Consider the following 17,460-nt stretch of genomic DNA (forward strand, 5'->3'; position numbering starts at 1 on the left):
AATGGTGAGCAACTAACAGTGCTAACTCCAGAAACAAAGCTACCAACGTCAACAGTGCTGACAAAGCTAACATTAGCCCCTTTTCTACCGCAGGAACTTACTCGGGATTTTGAAAAACCGTTGTGCGTTTCCACTGAAATTACCCGGGTAAAAAAACTTTCCCTCAACCCCAAACTTACCCTGGAAAAAGTACCTAGTAGGGGGGTAGGACTTTTCAGATTACCCGGAATTCTTGAGGGGCGGGGCTGTGTGCTGAAGAACGCTGATCGATGGAACACACACGCAGCGTTCCGCACTTCCTGGCACGGGCAGCCGCTGCAAACTTTATTTCATTTCTACAAGCTTCACTTTGTTTCTGTTTTGATTAAGGATGGGTACCGAAACCCGGTACTAAATTAGCACTGGGGCTAAATTATCAAAGACCGTAGTATTGATATGCTCTAACGGATCGGTTCTTTTGTGCCGGCGCTGAACTCCTCCACATACACACACCGACACGACACGGTAAACAGCCAAGCGGCCGTGGTGGAAATGAAGTGAAGACTCAAAAATCACTCGAGTTGACGGCAGCTACACTCATTACTGTAAGTGACATTGAGCCTTAGCGAGTAAGAAGCCAATACTTTATCAATACATGTGTTCAGCAAGGACAGCACGCTAGTTCGGCTAATTGTAAATTGTTAATAAGCTGAAATGACAGCTGTCTGTATGTAGACTAACTTAGTATGACACTTATCTTAAAATACTTTTAAACTTCACTGCTGGCGGAGCCAAATACAGGGCAGAATCATCTGCGTCATCACGCTAATTTGAATACATTTTCAGGAACTTTGAGGTGCAGTGGAAATGCAAACCACACAGATTACCAGGAATTCTTTTACCCAGGTAAATAAATTCCTGGTAATAAAAGTTCCTGGGAACATTGGTGGAAAAGGGGCTATCGTTAACCTTGGAAGGAACCAGAGGGTCGATGCTACACTTCCGCAATGATACCATGGGTCATGATAGGTTTATCAGCAGTAACTGTTGTATGAGCACAGTACAGAGTGGCAGCAATTAGCTAGCCAATGGGATACAAACACATAGACGGAGCATGACTTCCGTTCTCTGCTCAGGACGCCATAACTCCACTCTCTCTTTACACTGCAAATAGTTGTTCGCTGCTATATTATTGCTCTGAATGTTGTATACAGCTCCCTTACTGACGTTACTGACATAAATATTCATTCCGCTCAAAATGAACCACCGGCTTCACTGTTAAAATGAGCTCTCAACATAAAGTTGCAGCGAAATGTCAAATGAATAATAAAATCAGCCTGACGATTACTCTGCAATGAAATTTATCTTCTTGTTCACAGAAGCTCATATGCAACGGTGACAAATTTACTGAATAAATGTACTGTAACTGAAAAGAAAAAATAACAGCTATATTAAAACAGATGCTATAATACTGATTAAGGTTTATCGTTCTTTGAACTTCAGCTCTTTCTGTGTCAGTATTTTTGTTGTGATCATCGAAATAAAAGGCAAAAGTCTTAAGTATTTATTTGAGATTTTCTCTTATTCTTGCCTACACATCAGTAAAAGTACTGTGTTCTTCTTACATTGTCCAGTTATACTATCCAAGCATATGTATTCTACATTTGCAGTATCGTATTTTTGGGGTTTTCATAACAAACACATCAATCAAATCCATCAGTCTCTGTGACATACAGGCGGTTCAGTCATTATCTGATGAGTCATAATAAAGTTGACCTTCACTCTAATCTCCTGACCAAATTTCAAAGAGCATATAACATACTAGTACAAAGAAGTTTATATTGAGCCTCATGAAAGATAAAACGTGCTGTCATGCGTGTCACTGATCTCATTAACTTTCACCATTCCTCTTTTGATGGATTTGATTGTGCTCTTTCTGAATGGGCCTCCATGCTAAGCAGCTAGATTAACCTCCTGAATTTGCACCCTGAAGCCAATCAGAGTTGTCATTAATAATTTTCTATCGAGGCCTCCAAAATTCTCAACACGGAAGAGGAAGTAAAGTGCCGAAAACCAAAGAATCTGTGCAAAAAGTAATACCCCAAATTAATGACATGTAAATTTATGCCTGATGTATCTGTGTCTGTGGAATGTGTCGACAAAAATGCACAGTGGAGTTTTTATAGTACAGGCTACAGATGTCAGATTAGCACAGGATTAAGAACACAGACGACCTCTGCAATTATTTCAAATAAAGTCTCCAGGTAATACTTGGGTCCCGTAAGAATACAGCTTTAGATTTAACTTTCACTGTGAACTGACTACAAAATGACCTTCCAACACTGTTGAAAGTGCAAGCACTGCCATGTTGTTTCTCGGTTTAACATTCAATTACCAAGTCTAATTGGTCTGAGACGCAGGCATTCTCCTTATATCAGTCCCTTTAACTGTTTTGATGGAACTGACTCATGATTTTTGAGTTTTGCTTGAAGGAGGAAACGCAGCAGTCAGCCACCATAAACAGCATGACTCCCACTTCCTGTTTACAATGTTTCGAAAGAACATTTCAGGAGAAAAATAGGCAGCACAGTAGCATAATCTTAGCTGATATTTGAGCAGCACTGAACTAAATGTTCTTATTAATTAGGGTGCAGTATCAATACAATGTCAATCCCTCACTCCTGAAAATGCTCCATAAAAACCCTTACAGTCAAATCACAGTATGTTGCTATGACTGCCAAACGTGGTGCGTCATTCACATCCACACTCTCATCAACTGCCATGTCAAAGTTGCAAACTTTCTGTGTGTGTGTGTGTGTGTGTGTCCATCTCATTGTATCATTCTTTGTCCCCTCTCTAATTCAGATTTTTATGGTCCCTGAATGCAGCACAAAACTCCTCATGAGTTCTGATTTTTTGTGTCACAGTGTGGACAACTGGTCAGAGCTGATCAGATCTTATTAAAAGATGAGAGGAGCAGCTGCTGCAGGAAGTGAGTGCAAACTTTTAGATCCAGCACAACAGTTAAGTTTCACTTTCACCACACCTAGGAGCGCTCCTAATGAACGGTCCCGCTCAAAAAAACAGAAAATACATGGCGGCAGATGACGTTATCGTGATGGGCTGCCACAAATGAATCAATGTGTGGGAAACCCTGCACTTAAACATTTCAAAAAAGACTCTTGCATACATTTTGCTAGTGTGCCATTAGTTAAGCTATGGCATGCCAGTGGTGGCCCACATGCCCAAGGTTGTCGACCCCTGATCTGAGCAAAGCACCCTGGCTGAAACAGCCAAGTTAAGCTCCTATGGTAATGCTGAAACAGTATTTGGGGTATGAAAAATTTCTGTGACTTCTCCCATAGATGTTTCACTTTCATTGTTTAATCCGCTGCTGCAGGGCTGTGAATTGAGCAGCCCTATCTAGTCACACTTAGACTAATGTGCCAAAGTGACAATGTGACCTTCCATATAAAGGAAATTAGATATTCACTTGCATTCCAACTGTGCTCTTCCAGTACATGTCCGTTGGCCAACAGCAGTATTTAAACTGTCATTTGTGATATTCTCCATTAATTTTTGATTAACCTGCCAATGTCGTCTGCAGCTGCCTGCTACTTAGTGAGCCATCAGCAGACACGCCAGTTTAGCAATAAGCTCAACTTTATCTCAGCTCAGTTAATTATAACTTTTCCCCAAGAATGCTTTGGGCTTGATGACATGGCACTGAGGAAGAAACTCCCACGCGGCTGCCACCGTATGATACCCAATGAATACTTTGATGTGCTATCAGTCCTGCATATGGCTACTTTCCATGTGACTTCTGTTGAAGAATGTTAGGTAAACTTTTTCGGGAGGGAGTATTCGTGGATGCAAGACATGTTGGGGAGAGGAAAATGGCAGCTGTCACAGCTTCTGCACATCTTTTCCTCGAATGCTTTTGCTCATTTAATTTTTATGCTTTCTTGCAACATCGAAGGCAATGTACACCTGCAATGTAACACCTGCAGTTGTGGCAATGAAAACACCTTGCTCACTGATGTGTATAATGTATTAACTCCTCATTATGAAAGAACAAAAGTGTTCTCCTGGTAACTAAAAGTTGTCTGACCATTCTAACCTTCAAAGTAAATACCAGAGAAGCTGCTGTAAATGCCATGAACTTTGAAAGACTCTGAGGTAAAATACACCTCTGCCACTCATCGGAAATGTCTAACAGTACACAATAAAATCAATTACCACGGAGACCATTTATTTTGGCTCTTATTAAATGAAAAGAAATAACGAGGCAGCATTCAAATATGTGTTTTTTGCAGTTGCCTTTTACAGACTCCAAAGCTGTAGAGGTCTTTTATAACTCCTGCCTTGAAAAACCTATTGAAATTCTACTGAGGCTCCAACCCTGAAACTTCACACACTTTACAAGCTCGTGTCTGTAATCTCTATATTGCGGGGACGGCATCTAAAGAAAAACAGCTGCGAAAGTGCTGTGTCCCAGAAAACAAAGTAACGATAGGCTGCTCCAAAAATTGCATCAATACCATAACAAATTCTCAAACACAAGCAAAAAGCAGAGAATATGCTATATTTATTGGCTTCTTGTACGATACGTACCAAGTTTGCAGCTATTTGTTTACTGATATTTCTTGAATTTTCCAAATGCAATTCAAGCAGATATCTTCTTACTGGAATGTGTACTTTCTCCTCGAGGACTTCTTCTATTTGGGGGACAGTGTTGAAGTATTTATATCGAGACATCTCCTTGGCCTCTGTAATGAGCCAATGCAATGGAGGATAATGAGGATTCTCCTTTTCTCCAGTGGACAACGAGAAGAGCAGACTTCCCTTTAGATGATTTGAAACTTGGCAGCCAGAAACCCCTCCAGAGGAAATCTCATTAAGCTAACCTCTACCTGCATCAATGCACCTTTTGAATATGTCATCATTCCCCAAGGTTTTTCAGGCACATGTTCTATCACTGCGTATCATACTTCAAGCTGTTCCTCTAAATTAAAATATGTACCCCAAAAAAAAATTGATTTATTTCCTCTGCAGGTGCACGCTGGAATTTTCTCAGGATGTGTCGATGTCTCTGCAGTGCTGCTTCATGCTTCGTGTGATACAACTGACTGGCTCAGTGTCACACTAATAAAAAAAATACCATTCAAGAAGCCATGCATTCTTGGGGAAAGAAAGGAATGACACATCCACACATTCCCACCTACCATATGTACTAACAACCAATGTGAGAACCTTTCGCCCTCACCTCATTTCCTCTGGTCTGTTGAACATGTGCTGCTTGCCTTACTTTCAGAAAGGTCAAGTGCAGAACGGGTCTCCAGGCACACAGTCAACTAATTAAGCAGTAGTGGTGGAAGATGCATTCCGGATCCTGTGATACCGCAGCGGTCGGTAGCCACCCTCAGGAGTAACGAACATATTGTTTCACATGCAAGAGAGGTAGGGATTTGCATTACATTGTTCTCATGCAAAATATAAAATAACTCTGGAGGGAATAAAGGGTCTGTATAATGAAAAAAGGTACTAATGCTTAGTATTCAAGATACAAATCATTTAAAGGAGCTCTATACGACATTAAGTGCATTAATATAGGGGCAAACAACTACTTGCCATATAAAGATATGGTAAAGTAATGACGTCTACTGTAGAGAATGACTTCACTCTCCCTGAGTGTGTGTTGTAATCCGAGCTTCTGTTTGTTGTTGTGGTAGATGGTCCAGTGGTGCGTGCATGGTAGTGTCTCTAAGTCTCTGTGTTTGTATCCCATGAGCTAGGTAATTGCCGCAACTCTGTGCAGCGCTCATATGATGGTTACTGCTGATAAACCGAGCATGACCCTTTGGGTCCCCACAAAGGTGATATAGTTAGCTTTGTCAGCACTGTTGTCATTGGTAGCTCTGTTTCTGCAGTTAGCACCATTAGCTGCTAGCCCTCTGGTCCACCCTTTTCTATGCTGAGCGGCGTGTGCAGACAGCCTGAATCAGATATGCTTTGAATGTCATATAAAGCTCCTTAAATGTAGGTCTAATTTGTTCCAGCGGCACAATTACTGTGTGTGAGTCCCTGTGTGTCCCACCGCCTAGCTAATCAGTGCTGCACTGCACCATGCTAAACTACTGGTGCTGCTGACAACACTGTCCTGATGTACGGTAGCAAGCCGGCGTTGACGCAATTTCAAGTGTAATGCCCACCCTCCAGTTCTGCCTCATGTTTACACCATTAGCTCTATCAGCACTGTTGTTGTTGTTAGCACTGTTTATACTGTTAGCTCAGCCACCTTCATGTTGAGAGCTGTGTGCAATCCCAGCCCAGACTCTAAATCCTAAGTATGCTCTGAATGTCTCACTCCTTTAGAACAGTGTTATTGTTATTTTGATACTGCTACCAATGACAGGAAATGAAGCTAGAAATTTGGGATGTGCAGATGTTTTAAAATGCCTCTTTGTCATTTTTTCAGCTGGTATCTTATTAAAGGAAAAGTTGACCTGAAAAAACTTAAAAACCACTCATATCATCCCTATCATGTCCTTGTCCAGCCTGTTCTCATTCCCAACTCATATACTGCCACTTTGGCAGTGATTTCGGCTTTAGACACTGACGCAAAAAGGCAACTTTTGCAGCGATATGATATGCCAACCGGCATCAGTTTATAATGCCTTCCAACGGTGTGTGATACTGCTGCAAAAGGTGCATCAGTTTATAACGCCACCAGATGGCATCACTTTGAAACGCTGCTGGTAACAACTTAATATAAGGAGCTGAAAAATCTCTATAGGGTAGGAGTGGAGGTGGATGGGTCCAACATACCCAGGACTTTCACCCAGGAGGCCGCTGTTCGCTTCCTGCATGAATGTTGGGCCAAACCATGATATTTTTTTCTAAACCTAAAGACATGCTTTTGTTGCACAACGAAATAAATTGAAATACAAGGGGTTTTACTGACATTTATTTTGAAAAAGTCTGTATGCATCTAACAAGCAGATACTGTACATTTCCTATGAAAATTAAAGTGGATTCTGAAAAGACCCAATCTGGCGTTCCAAAACATCACCAAAAGATGCAGGAGGATACGTAGCATGTCGTACGTGGAATGAAAGTCCACCGACCAAGCAGTGATATTTGATGAGTCGGGATATGAACGTGTTGCCTTCAAACTACTTCTTGATTGGGACCAGTTCTGAGGGAACACGTGGAGACTCCAGGAAGTTACTGGCTCCAGTCAAGAAACAGTCCGATAAATAACCCCCTGTAAAAAGGCAGCTTGTTGTTTTTACAAAAAATGTTGTTGAACTACTTTGGTTTGACATTGGATTGAACAAATGTGATACAAAGTGTTAATTAATGAGCTTCAGAGGTGCTGGTACATTTTGTTAACATTGGACAGAGTCAGGGTAAAGTTTTCCCCATCTCAACTCTCCATGCTGAGCTAACTAAGCCAGCTACTAGTTTTAGCTTCATATTTATTGAACAGACACGAGAGTGGCATCAATTTTAATATCCTAGTCCCTGCAAGTTAACAAAAAACGTGTTTCTTAAATTGTCAGACAGCTCAGTATCAAATTCAATCCCACAGTGAATTAACTTTTGTTAGTCATCTGTAATTTTTGCCAATATGATGTTTTATTACCAAAACAGCTTCCCAGTGCTGTAATAAATGGAACTTCCAAGACATCTGATAAACATCATTATATTTTAATGCATTTTAACAGCATTATATTTTAATGCTGTGTTGTTGGAAAATGATAAACAAATGACAAATGATAAACAAACTGTTGTGGAGGTTGTAGCTTTTCAAGTCACATAGCTGCTCAGTGTTGGCAGAGGACTGTGCTCTGCCCGCTGCCTTCCATTTAAATGTGGGATCACAGAGGATGTCAATTCAGTGTACAGGACTGCGCCCAAGGGACCCCCAGAGGAAAAGAAGGGGTCCGCAGCGATAACAGACATCCTCTCCAGGAAGCCTGATAAATGCAGTCAGTCTGAGTCTGTAACTGAGATAATTAAGTCCTTATTCATTCGAGGGAATGTGTCCGACGGCGTGTTCAGGAGAGCAGAACACAATAAGGAGCCGTGCCAAATGACCGCCACGTACCCAAACTTTTACCATTTCTGTCATTCTTACCAAATCCCATAGCCCGCCGGCCTCAGCTAAAAGGAGCTCAAGCACACAGATCCTGAAACTTTTAAAATCCCAGCAGGTGGTGAAAAAGAATAGTTCCTTATTCTGAACAACACGTAGAGTTCACTTAACTACTGATGGGTGAAGAAAAGGAAAGGTAAGCAGGTAATCTGAATGCAAGCGTTACTGAGCTGTCAGGCACACGTTCAGCATAGAAAGGCAGCTATTTTCTGTTTTCTGCTTGACAGGCCGGATTATCATTTCCGTCTGTTCTTGACCACCTCAGTGCATAAACCACTGTGGACATGATAAGATTAACGGTTTGCAGAGGCTTACAGTGTTTAGACCGTCATAGTCTATGTGCTACAGCTATGTATTACAAGACTAATGCCTGTGTTTGGCTTTTTGATCGATACCCCACATTTGTGTTGCTTATTCAGATGTAATTATTAACATGAGGTTGAGATTTATGAAGGCATCTCTAATGAAATGGAGCCATAAAGCTGTCACGATTGTTTTCAGGGTGTGAATAAAATGCCATCAGTGCCGTAAACATGGATGGAGGACGTGCTCTGTTGATATAATGCCTCATTGACCCTTAATGTGTAGGCATTCTGGGGGAAAAAAATGGTGAATCATTCTTGAATATAACTCTCTGTAATTGTGGAACTAATGGCCTTACTTTGGAGAACAGGAGACAATAATCAGAGCAAAATGCAAAGCCACTGAGATTGCCTCTGCCTGCCTGGGATAGATTCTCAGAGGGAAATTATCATAGAAGCTCTTTGCAATCACACTGGCTCTGGTTTAGTGTAATGTGACTTATCAAAGCATTTCCATTGTGTCATTACTCTCACGCTTTCAGAGAAAATGGGCTCATTCAGTCAGCATCAGTCTAACTCCTGCTCTTGTCTCCTACCGTCTCCCCTTACAACGGCCCTCAACCCCCAAACCACATATTAAATATTTTAAGATATTTGCTGCTCGCTTCAGCCAGGTCTCTGCTCTGATTACACTTCGATGCAGAGTTTTACTGTTCGAGTCTATATGCATATATGGTCAAGAATAATAAAAAAAAACAAAGACATAATCTATATTCTTATTCTGAAAGTGAACATCTTCTGCAAACTTTGCTCCTTCAGGAATAGTCTGCCATTTTGGAAAATGTCCTTACCATATATTCTTCCTTATGAACAGACCAATATTACCAGTTATTATTATTATTACCAATATACCCTTTGCTAAGCCCCACCCGTTTGTAATGGTCCGTCAAGGTGTAGGAGTTAGCTTGGAGACCACATTGTAACTAACTGCACTCCCTGAAGAAGTATTATGAAATTGTTTGGAAGAATAAAAAGCAATTTCAGAGAAAAGCAGACAGAGGGGTCTACAGTCTGTGTTTGAAGAATGTGTCTGGGATGTCAAACTCATTCAGCAGCAAAAACAGGTTAAAAAAGAAGCTAAAGCCAAATGTACAAATCAGAGTGTAAAAGTGAAACCATCACATCACTTGTGATCGAAACAGAAGACAATGAAAATTAAGGGAAACTTTGTGGATTTTCAACCAGCTATGTGTCATCTCATTGTGTGTGGAACAGTGTTAAGCTTCCCCCTGTTCTGGCCACGCCTAGACATCCACTGGTGGATGGGCACAGAGCTCTGGGGGAAGCCAAACAGTGTTTATTTGCACACACTGAGATGACACACAGCTGGTTGAAAATCAGTTTCCCTGTTTCCCTCCTCTGCTCCTGTAAAGCACGGTAGGTCTGCATTCAGTATACATTCAGTAGGCTATATCTTCAGTAGCTAGCTAGCTAACCTTACACTTTTCATGGTTTAATTTCAGTTTTGTAACAGTGAAGAAGCGTATAGACAACAACTGCCTCAGTTGCTAGACCTTTGTTGGAGCTGGCCAATACTACGCTATAATTGGCCATTCTGTGTTTGAAGGGTGGGACATAGCAAAGGGTCAGTTAAGGGTGAAGTATTCCTTTGAGAGGCAATGCACTCAAACAACCCATAAAATACATTTTTGAAACATAAATGCAAACTTTCCACAGACACACTTATGATTGGTCACTTGTTAAATACAAGTTAAAAGCAGACAAATGAATAGTGCATAAAGAAATAATTATTATCACACAGTTTGAGCAAAGTGAAAAAGTAACCCCAAATTTAACAAAGAAAAGTGCAGTAGAAAAAATGAATCAATCTGAGGCACATGTGGAGTTTTTAATTTAGATTTAAAAGTGGCCAAAGTTGGGGAGTTAAGACTCATTTAAGATCATCAGGAAGTTTGTAGTTTTGCACCAAGTTTAACAAGAGAGCAAAGCAACACTGAATGACATTTTAAACAGTCAACATGAATCCACTGCACGACTCCTGAAGAGGGAATAAGATTAAGGTGTTTAGTCTCAATATTTTTGAATGAAGTCTTGAATGTCTGCTCCCCAGCCGGAATTTTAAACTGTGTTACATTTCTGCTCGCAACACAATCATCGATTATATAGGAGACATTTTACCTTTGACAATATCAAATGTCTTTGTTGTCAGGAAATTATGCACCCCCCAGAAAAGATGGGTGATCTGTCATCCGAGCACGCCTCATTTTGGCATCCTTCAAAATAATGTGCTCGGAGAGACAATAGCTGAAAATGGTGTGTTAATGCACCTTTAAAACATCCCTCTGCCAGCCTCATCTCCTTGGTAAATTTGAGAAAATCACTCACTTGAACATTTACCTCAGATTTTAACAGTTCTCTTCTTGTGGAAGTACAGTCATTTACATTTGAATGACTTCACACGCACCCTCAATATCTGAGAGAAAAAGGTAAAAGACGTAACAAGGCTCGTCTGTTCTGTCGGCCTGGAAAATGGGCGCAGCTTAATGGCTTGTGGTTGGCAGAGACGCTCAAAAGCTATATGAAGGCAACAAAAGAATCAATCTGAAATGCATGACAAGTTGCACTACACGGGTGCAAACTGTAAGAGGATTATTAATGTTTGCTGACATAACTGGGACTTACAGTGAGCTCCACTGGAATTGTCAGCCTTTGTGTCTTACAGCATCAAAGTTGTTTGACTACTGAATTATTAAAGCTGGTCTATCAACAATATTGAGTCTGAACCAATTCAGTTTAACGACCTTGCTTTTTGCACAGACGGCAAGAAAACCATAGGAAGTCTGTTATATATGAAGGGCTGTAAGATAAGACACTGCTATATTTTTATCTTCAGAGGAGGTGATGAAATGACTTTGAGATCAAAGTTCAGTCTGTGATTATTCATTAAGGACAAGTTCGGTTTGAGTGAATAGGCGAGCAATTACAGACCTCTCTGAACTCCTCTGTAAATAAATATTGTAGAGAAAGGGACAGGAAGCATCCTACAGTATAGAGCTGCAGCTTTGCACTGGATTTTCCTGAGACTGAGAAAGAGATTTTTTATTATGTTACCATCGCACTTTTGTGTGGATTTTGAATAAATTTCCACTCTCTGTTAGCTGTAAGTGTCGAGTGATGACTTACCACAAAAGTGTCAAGAACAAGTATGTGCAATTCTGTTTGCTGCTGATTTTTTTTATTTATTTATTTTTTTCTCTGTTTCTCGAAGTCGTGCTGGTGCTTTGACACAGACCGAGATCATCGCTCGACTTTGAAGTGAATGTCTTTTTCTTTCAGACACGCCGACGCTTCCGCACTTCTTCGAGGAGCTGAAGCTGAAGGTTTCCGAATGTGTTTTTCTCTCACTCAAAATAAATGACTCGTGTGCTGCAAGAATCGGAACAGAAGAATGTTCTGATGGCACTTCAAGATTCAAGGACTGCACGGGAGGTTTTTTTTTTTCTGCCTGTGTTAGGTCATTAAAGTACAAATCACATTATTATCATTATTGCTGTCAAATACTCTCCAAAGATTTTATGGTATGTAAGGTTTGTTTTTCCTACTTTTCAGACAGCAAGTGGTCTCAGTTCACATTCGTTTGGTATGAAAATAAACCTTAAGAGAATACTTTAAGCTTGAAGGTTCCTGTTTTTGTCTAAGTTTTAAATAGTAGTCTGGCTAAGTTACATTATCATATCATAGTAAAGCAGATGAAAGCATGGATTGTTTTAAATGCATTCCTCTATTGGTGCATTCTTGAACTACTGTGGCTCCAGCATTCAAGAATTAAAAGTCAGTAGTTGAACAAATTAGCATATATGGTCATAATGCTGGCAGGAAAATAAAAGGGAAAAATAAGAAGAGAAAACAATAAAGGGGGAAAAAAACATTTTACACTTAAACTTTTAAACAGGCAAGATATAATGTATTAATCAGTGACTTGTGAGACAGTGAGAGGTTCTGGTGGGCATCTGTGTTGGACAGGCTAGTTTTTCCTCTGTCTTTGTGCTAAATTAAGCTAGACTGCACCCAATCCAGGGTTTTGCACAGAGTCAGTTAACCCCGAATCAAAAATACCAACATATTCTAACTCCGACCTCGTCACATATTAACATTTGGTTTCCCCATCCACATACGACTTGCATGGTACCCTGGCTGCATTAGTTGTTGATGTTCTGGGACAACGTGTCAAGCTTTGCCTGTTACATGCATTGTCCTCTTTCAAGATACACTTCCATTTTCACCGGAAATTTAACGTTTAAAGTCTCTTTCAAATTAAACTCACTACGTCCATACAACGCCGCAAATTCACTTGTTTTTCCTTCAACAACAAACACACATGGTTAGGTTTAGGAAAAAAGAACAGGGTTTGGCCTTAGAGTCTCACGGGACACAAACACCGCTCTTGCAGGTGAAAGTCGTGATTTGTTGGACCCATCGAGCACCCCTCCTGCCTGCCCCACTTGGACTTTCAGTGCCTTAACTTTCGTCCTTGTCCTGTTGCGACCGCATATCGTGCGGACGTTAAAGGACGCCTTTTTCGTTGGTTACTGACACCACAAGTCACTGCCCAAGCGACGGATTTCGATGACTTCGGAGTGAGACCGGGCTCAAAGTACATATTTTTCCTCTTACCTGTACTTATCAATCTCAGTTTCATGCAGAAACTCTTTTCTTTCTACTAAACTACTCCTGCCAACCATACCACTGTGCAGAGGGAAGCCTGCATGGACAGCAGATTTTGTCCATGTTAGACAGACCAGCTATTTCCCTGTTTCCAGTCTTTTTGCTAAACTAAGCTGTCTCTTGGCTCTGGCTTTATATGTAGTGCACAGACAGAGTTGTATCAATTTTCTCATCAGACTCTTGACAAAAAACTGCCATGTAAAGATCTTGTAGGATTTAAAAAAAATTAAAAAAAACATTGCCATTGAATGTTAAAAGCCATTGAATCTAATCCAGGGGTTGTCATAAAGGGACAGTTAACCCCCAAATCAAAAATACATATTTTTCCTCTAATGTGTGGTACTATTAAATTCAGTTTCATGTAGGATATACTGTACTTTCTTTCTTCCGAACTACACTTGCCAACTGTATCACCGCACAGAAGGAAGTGTGCATCTATGCTAGCTCACCTAGCACCACTGAGCTAGCTAACGTTAAAGCTCAGCAAGGGAACAGGCCATTAACGTTTTCATCTTGTGTTGTCATGAGCACGAGCCTCCCATCCATGAGAGGATGTTTTCTTCTGCACGGTGATGAGGTAATATGCACATGCACCATTAACAGATGGCCATGGCATTACCCACAGCACCCAGTGTACAGTAAGTGCAGCAGCAGCATTAGGCTCACTTCTTTACATCACCAACATTAAAGGTGCATCAATTTTTTTTGTCAAGCTAGGAACACATTAGAGCAAATAAAGGGGGATGATGTGGGTGAACAGATGTGATTCATGGGGCCAAGCAAATACAGTGTGTCCTATAGCCGCTTGTTAAATGTTCTGAAAATGGATAGTGGCCTTTCAAAGAACCTCAGAACTCTGTCATGCATTCTTGCACTGAAGGGAGCTGAGCCTCTTTGCCAAAGACTCCCAAGACAAAACGACATGTCAGAACTGTGGCCCTGCATGGTTCATCATGTAAAGGTCACACATATTGCTGCATGGAGGGCCTGATGAGCATCCAAAGAGCGAGAGCATGTTAAGACCACGGGAGCCGCAGTTTAACAGTGAGACTCAGTTTGATATAGATTATTACCAAACCTTCGGTCCTAAAACCTGAGTCTTATCCTACTTTTTTGAAAAGGCTGCATGTGTAATTTCCCCATTTGGTGACCTTGAGCTGGCCTGCCAACACAGTCACAGATAACACACCAAGTTTAAACTCAGCATAATGAGGTGTTACAAACTGAACTGCTGACATTGTCATTCTTCAGCTCACACTCACACAAAATATGAAAAAGGGCACATCAGAAGCTTCCCATGAGACAAGGCATTATTTGAAGGATACATTCATCCAAAATACAAAATGTATATATTTTGCATAGTTTTATTTCACACAGGCTGAAGGAATCTGTTGTCTGCTAAATGACTGTATGTGTCTCTGGGCTATATTCAGTGTATTATATTGTATTCTATTATTTTACTACTTTGAAATGCACGTGGTTGGCTCATCAGTTCCATGGTGGTGTTGTGTCGGTAACGTTAATGTTAATCTCTTGCTCGCTCACTGAGTAGATTGCATATGTGCATGGGAACCTGTATGTGGGCGAGCAGTTCCTGTGGGTACTATGAAATCACCACTGTCCTTATATACTGGCGGGTCTGCACGTATTTGAGTGGGAACATCCTGATTGGCTGGCTACATTTATGCTTTTCTCAGCGTGGTTGTGATTAGACGAGTATTACCCAATTATTACTCAATAGCCCCTTTTACACTGCCAGCTTTTCCGCGAATGTTGGGCCGTTTTGCCGGCAAGCTGCGAGCATTTAGACACAAACAGGAAACAGCTGATAGTAGGAATTAGCGAGCAGCTAGTAGCAAGAGGGAAACGCAAACCTGACAGACACTGTAAAGATGAGCAACTGGGGAGACAAGGAATTGCGTGCCCTCCTTGCCCTCGCAAACGAAGAGGCCATTAACCGTCAGATGACGGGGACGATGAGGAACGGGCCGACTTACGAGAGAATTGCCGAAGGACTGACTAGCTGCGGCTTCCCTCCCACATCACTGTTTACGTCACACGCTGAGCTACATGTTTTGTTACTTGCTCACGCCCCCCATTGCCCCGAAAAAGGCGCATTCTGTATAAACAAAAGTAGGTAGGCAGCATTTTGCCGCACTCCCCGATTTTGTTTTTATACTGCCAATGCTGAAAGAAGACTGATTGGGCTTTCCTGCAAATTTGCACAATTCCTATCTACCTTCGTTATCTGGAATACACTTTCTGCCGCTGATGGTTTTGGTGTGATTCGCTGAGGTAGAGCTGTCTGCAGCAGCTGGTTTGTGGTACCAATTTTTTTTTTCCAGATGTCAGAGTTACTTCTGATAATCTACTAACTGAATTATGAAGAGTTTCATTAAAAACTATCCCACACCAAATCACGTCTATCAACTGTCTGCTTCCTCATGGCAAGGATGCTAACGGTTTCGCTAATGATGACACTAAAGACTGACATTTCTATTCCAAACATCACACTATCTGAAAGGCAAGACAGCAGTAAATTAAATATGTATCTTAACAGAATTAGTTAGCACACTGGTACAAAAATATATGACACAAACCTTTATATTTTAGCCATTTAGTTGCCATTTGTAATAAGAGGATTAACACTGGTATAATTTATAAGTAAGGGAGAGTGCAAAGAGCTTGTCTGCCTATATCGGCTCCACTGGCATTGGCATGCTTTACATAATGCATTTAGGAATACACTGTATATTGTTGTATTAATATTCATTAATCCATCACTTACTTTTTAATGAAAGGGTGAAACTTGTTCATAAGGATGGAATGATTAAAATTGCAACAAAACTGTGGGGAAAATCAGTTAAAACTGTCCATATATGCCTTTTTTCCCATCATTTTCAACTATTGCATATAAGAATGAACAGCGCAGTGTTCGTAAAATGCCATCCTTGTGATTCTTTGTATTATTCAAAATAGATTAGAACGTGATTATTCACTACAGGGGTTATAAAATGTCACTGAATCAGCAATGTCTGAAATCAGGAGCCTTCAGCAGAATGGCCTTAAACTTCAAAGGGAATCAAGCACTGTAGTTTTTGATCATTGCAGACAATTGATCTTTTGTGCTCAAAGAAAATTTATGCTTCAGGCTTCCCTAAGAAACATTTCAAAAAAACCTGCCATTAAGTGTGTGACTGTAATATCAATGCCAAGAAAGATGCAAATAAACCAGCAGCTCACTGAAAGTACATTACAGTATCTGCTGGGATTTGTCTGTTTTCCTACAATAACTGAGGCATTTCCTTGTACAGTATCAGTCAGTCCCAGACAGTCCAGTGGGGATTAAATCAGCTGGATGGACGCTTGGCAGCACTGGCAGGTACAGTTAGCACCATGAAGCAGTAAAGGTGACAGCTTTATTTGTATGTAAAAGCTTACAGGGCTGCGACACTGAAATTCATGCATTTCGATAACATCAAGTTTTTGGAACAATCTGTGTTTTAAAAATCCTCTTACACACTCTATGGACAAACTGATCCAGGCTCAGGAAACTCTGAAAGATTTGAATGTGATTCATGTGTTTGCATAAAAAAAAAATCATATTGAAAAATCTCCTTAAATGCACTCATACGCAGTGCTCACGGCTGGGTTGCTTTGTCTCTATTATGTTGGTAAAACTTTAAGTACTCCTATTTAGCGTTTATAAGGAGTATATAAACATTGGATCCGTGGTGTATATTTCTGTCTCTCATTAACAATTGGAAAAGCTTGTGTATGGCAGGAAGTGAGAGGGATAATTCTGTAAATCTCTGTCACACCAAACTGTGTGAAAGTGATTTCAGGCTGTAGCGTGAGAGTTATTGCCATGTAGCGTGAGAGGAATGTTTTTTCAGGTGTAACATAGTGCCCTCCAAATCTGTTATTGACTTCATGTAGTTGGATTTAGTTTGAGAATATGTAATTAATGTAAAGGGGAACACCACCTAAATCAGGAATTCCAATATGTTATTCCCATGGCCTAGGAAAGTTGAATTAATATTTGTGAACATGAGCTACTCTCTGTCAAAGCCAGAAACCAGGAAGTAAGTCTCAAACTTGTGATGTCATAGGGTATAAAGACTGGAGCTGCTCCATAGGGAATGAATGGGAGCCTGATTTTGTGGTCCCACATGATGTTTGTTTTCTATTTTATACCCAAATAAGCTTTATTCTGTTGTAGTGTTTTCATTTCTGATACAGAAAATGTACCCTAAGGTGCATGCACATGAT

The sequence above is a fragment of the Epinephelus moara genome, chromosome 18 (assembly GCF_006386435.1).
Source record: "Epinephelus moara isolate mb chromosome 18, YSFRI_EMoa_1.0, whole genome shotgun sequence".
In the NCBI taxonomy this organism is placed as follows: Eukaryota; Metazoa; Chordata; class Actinopteri; order Perciformes; family Serranidae; genus Epinephelus; species Epinephelus moara.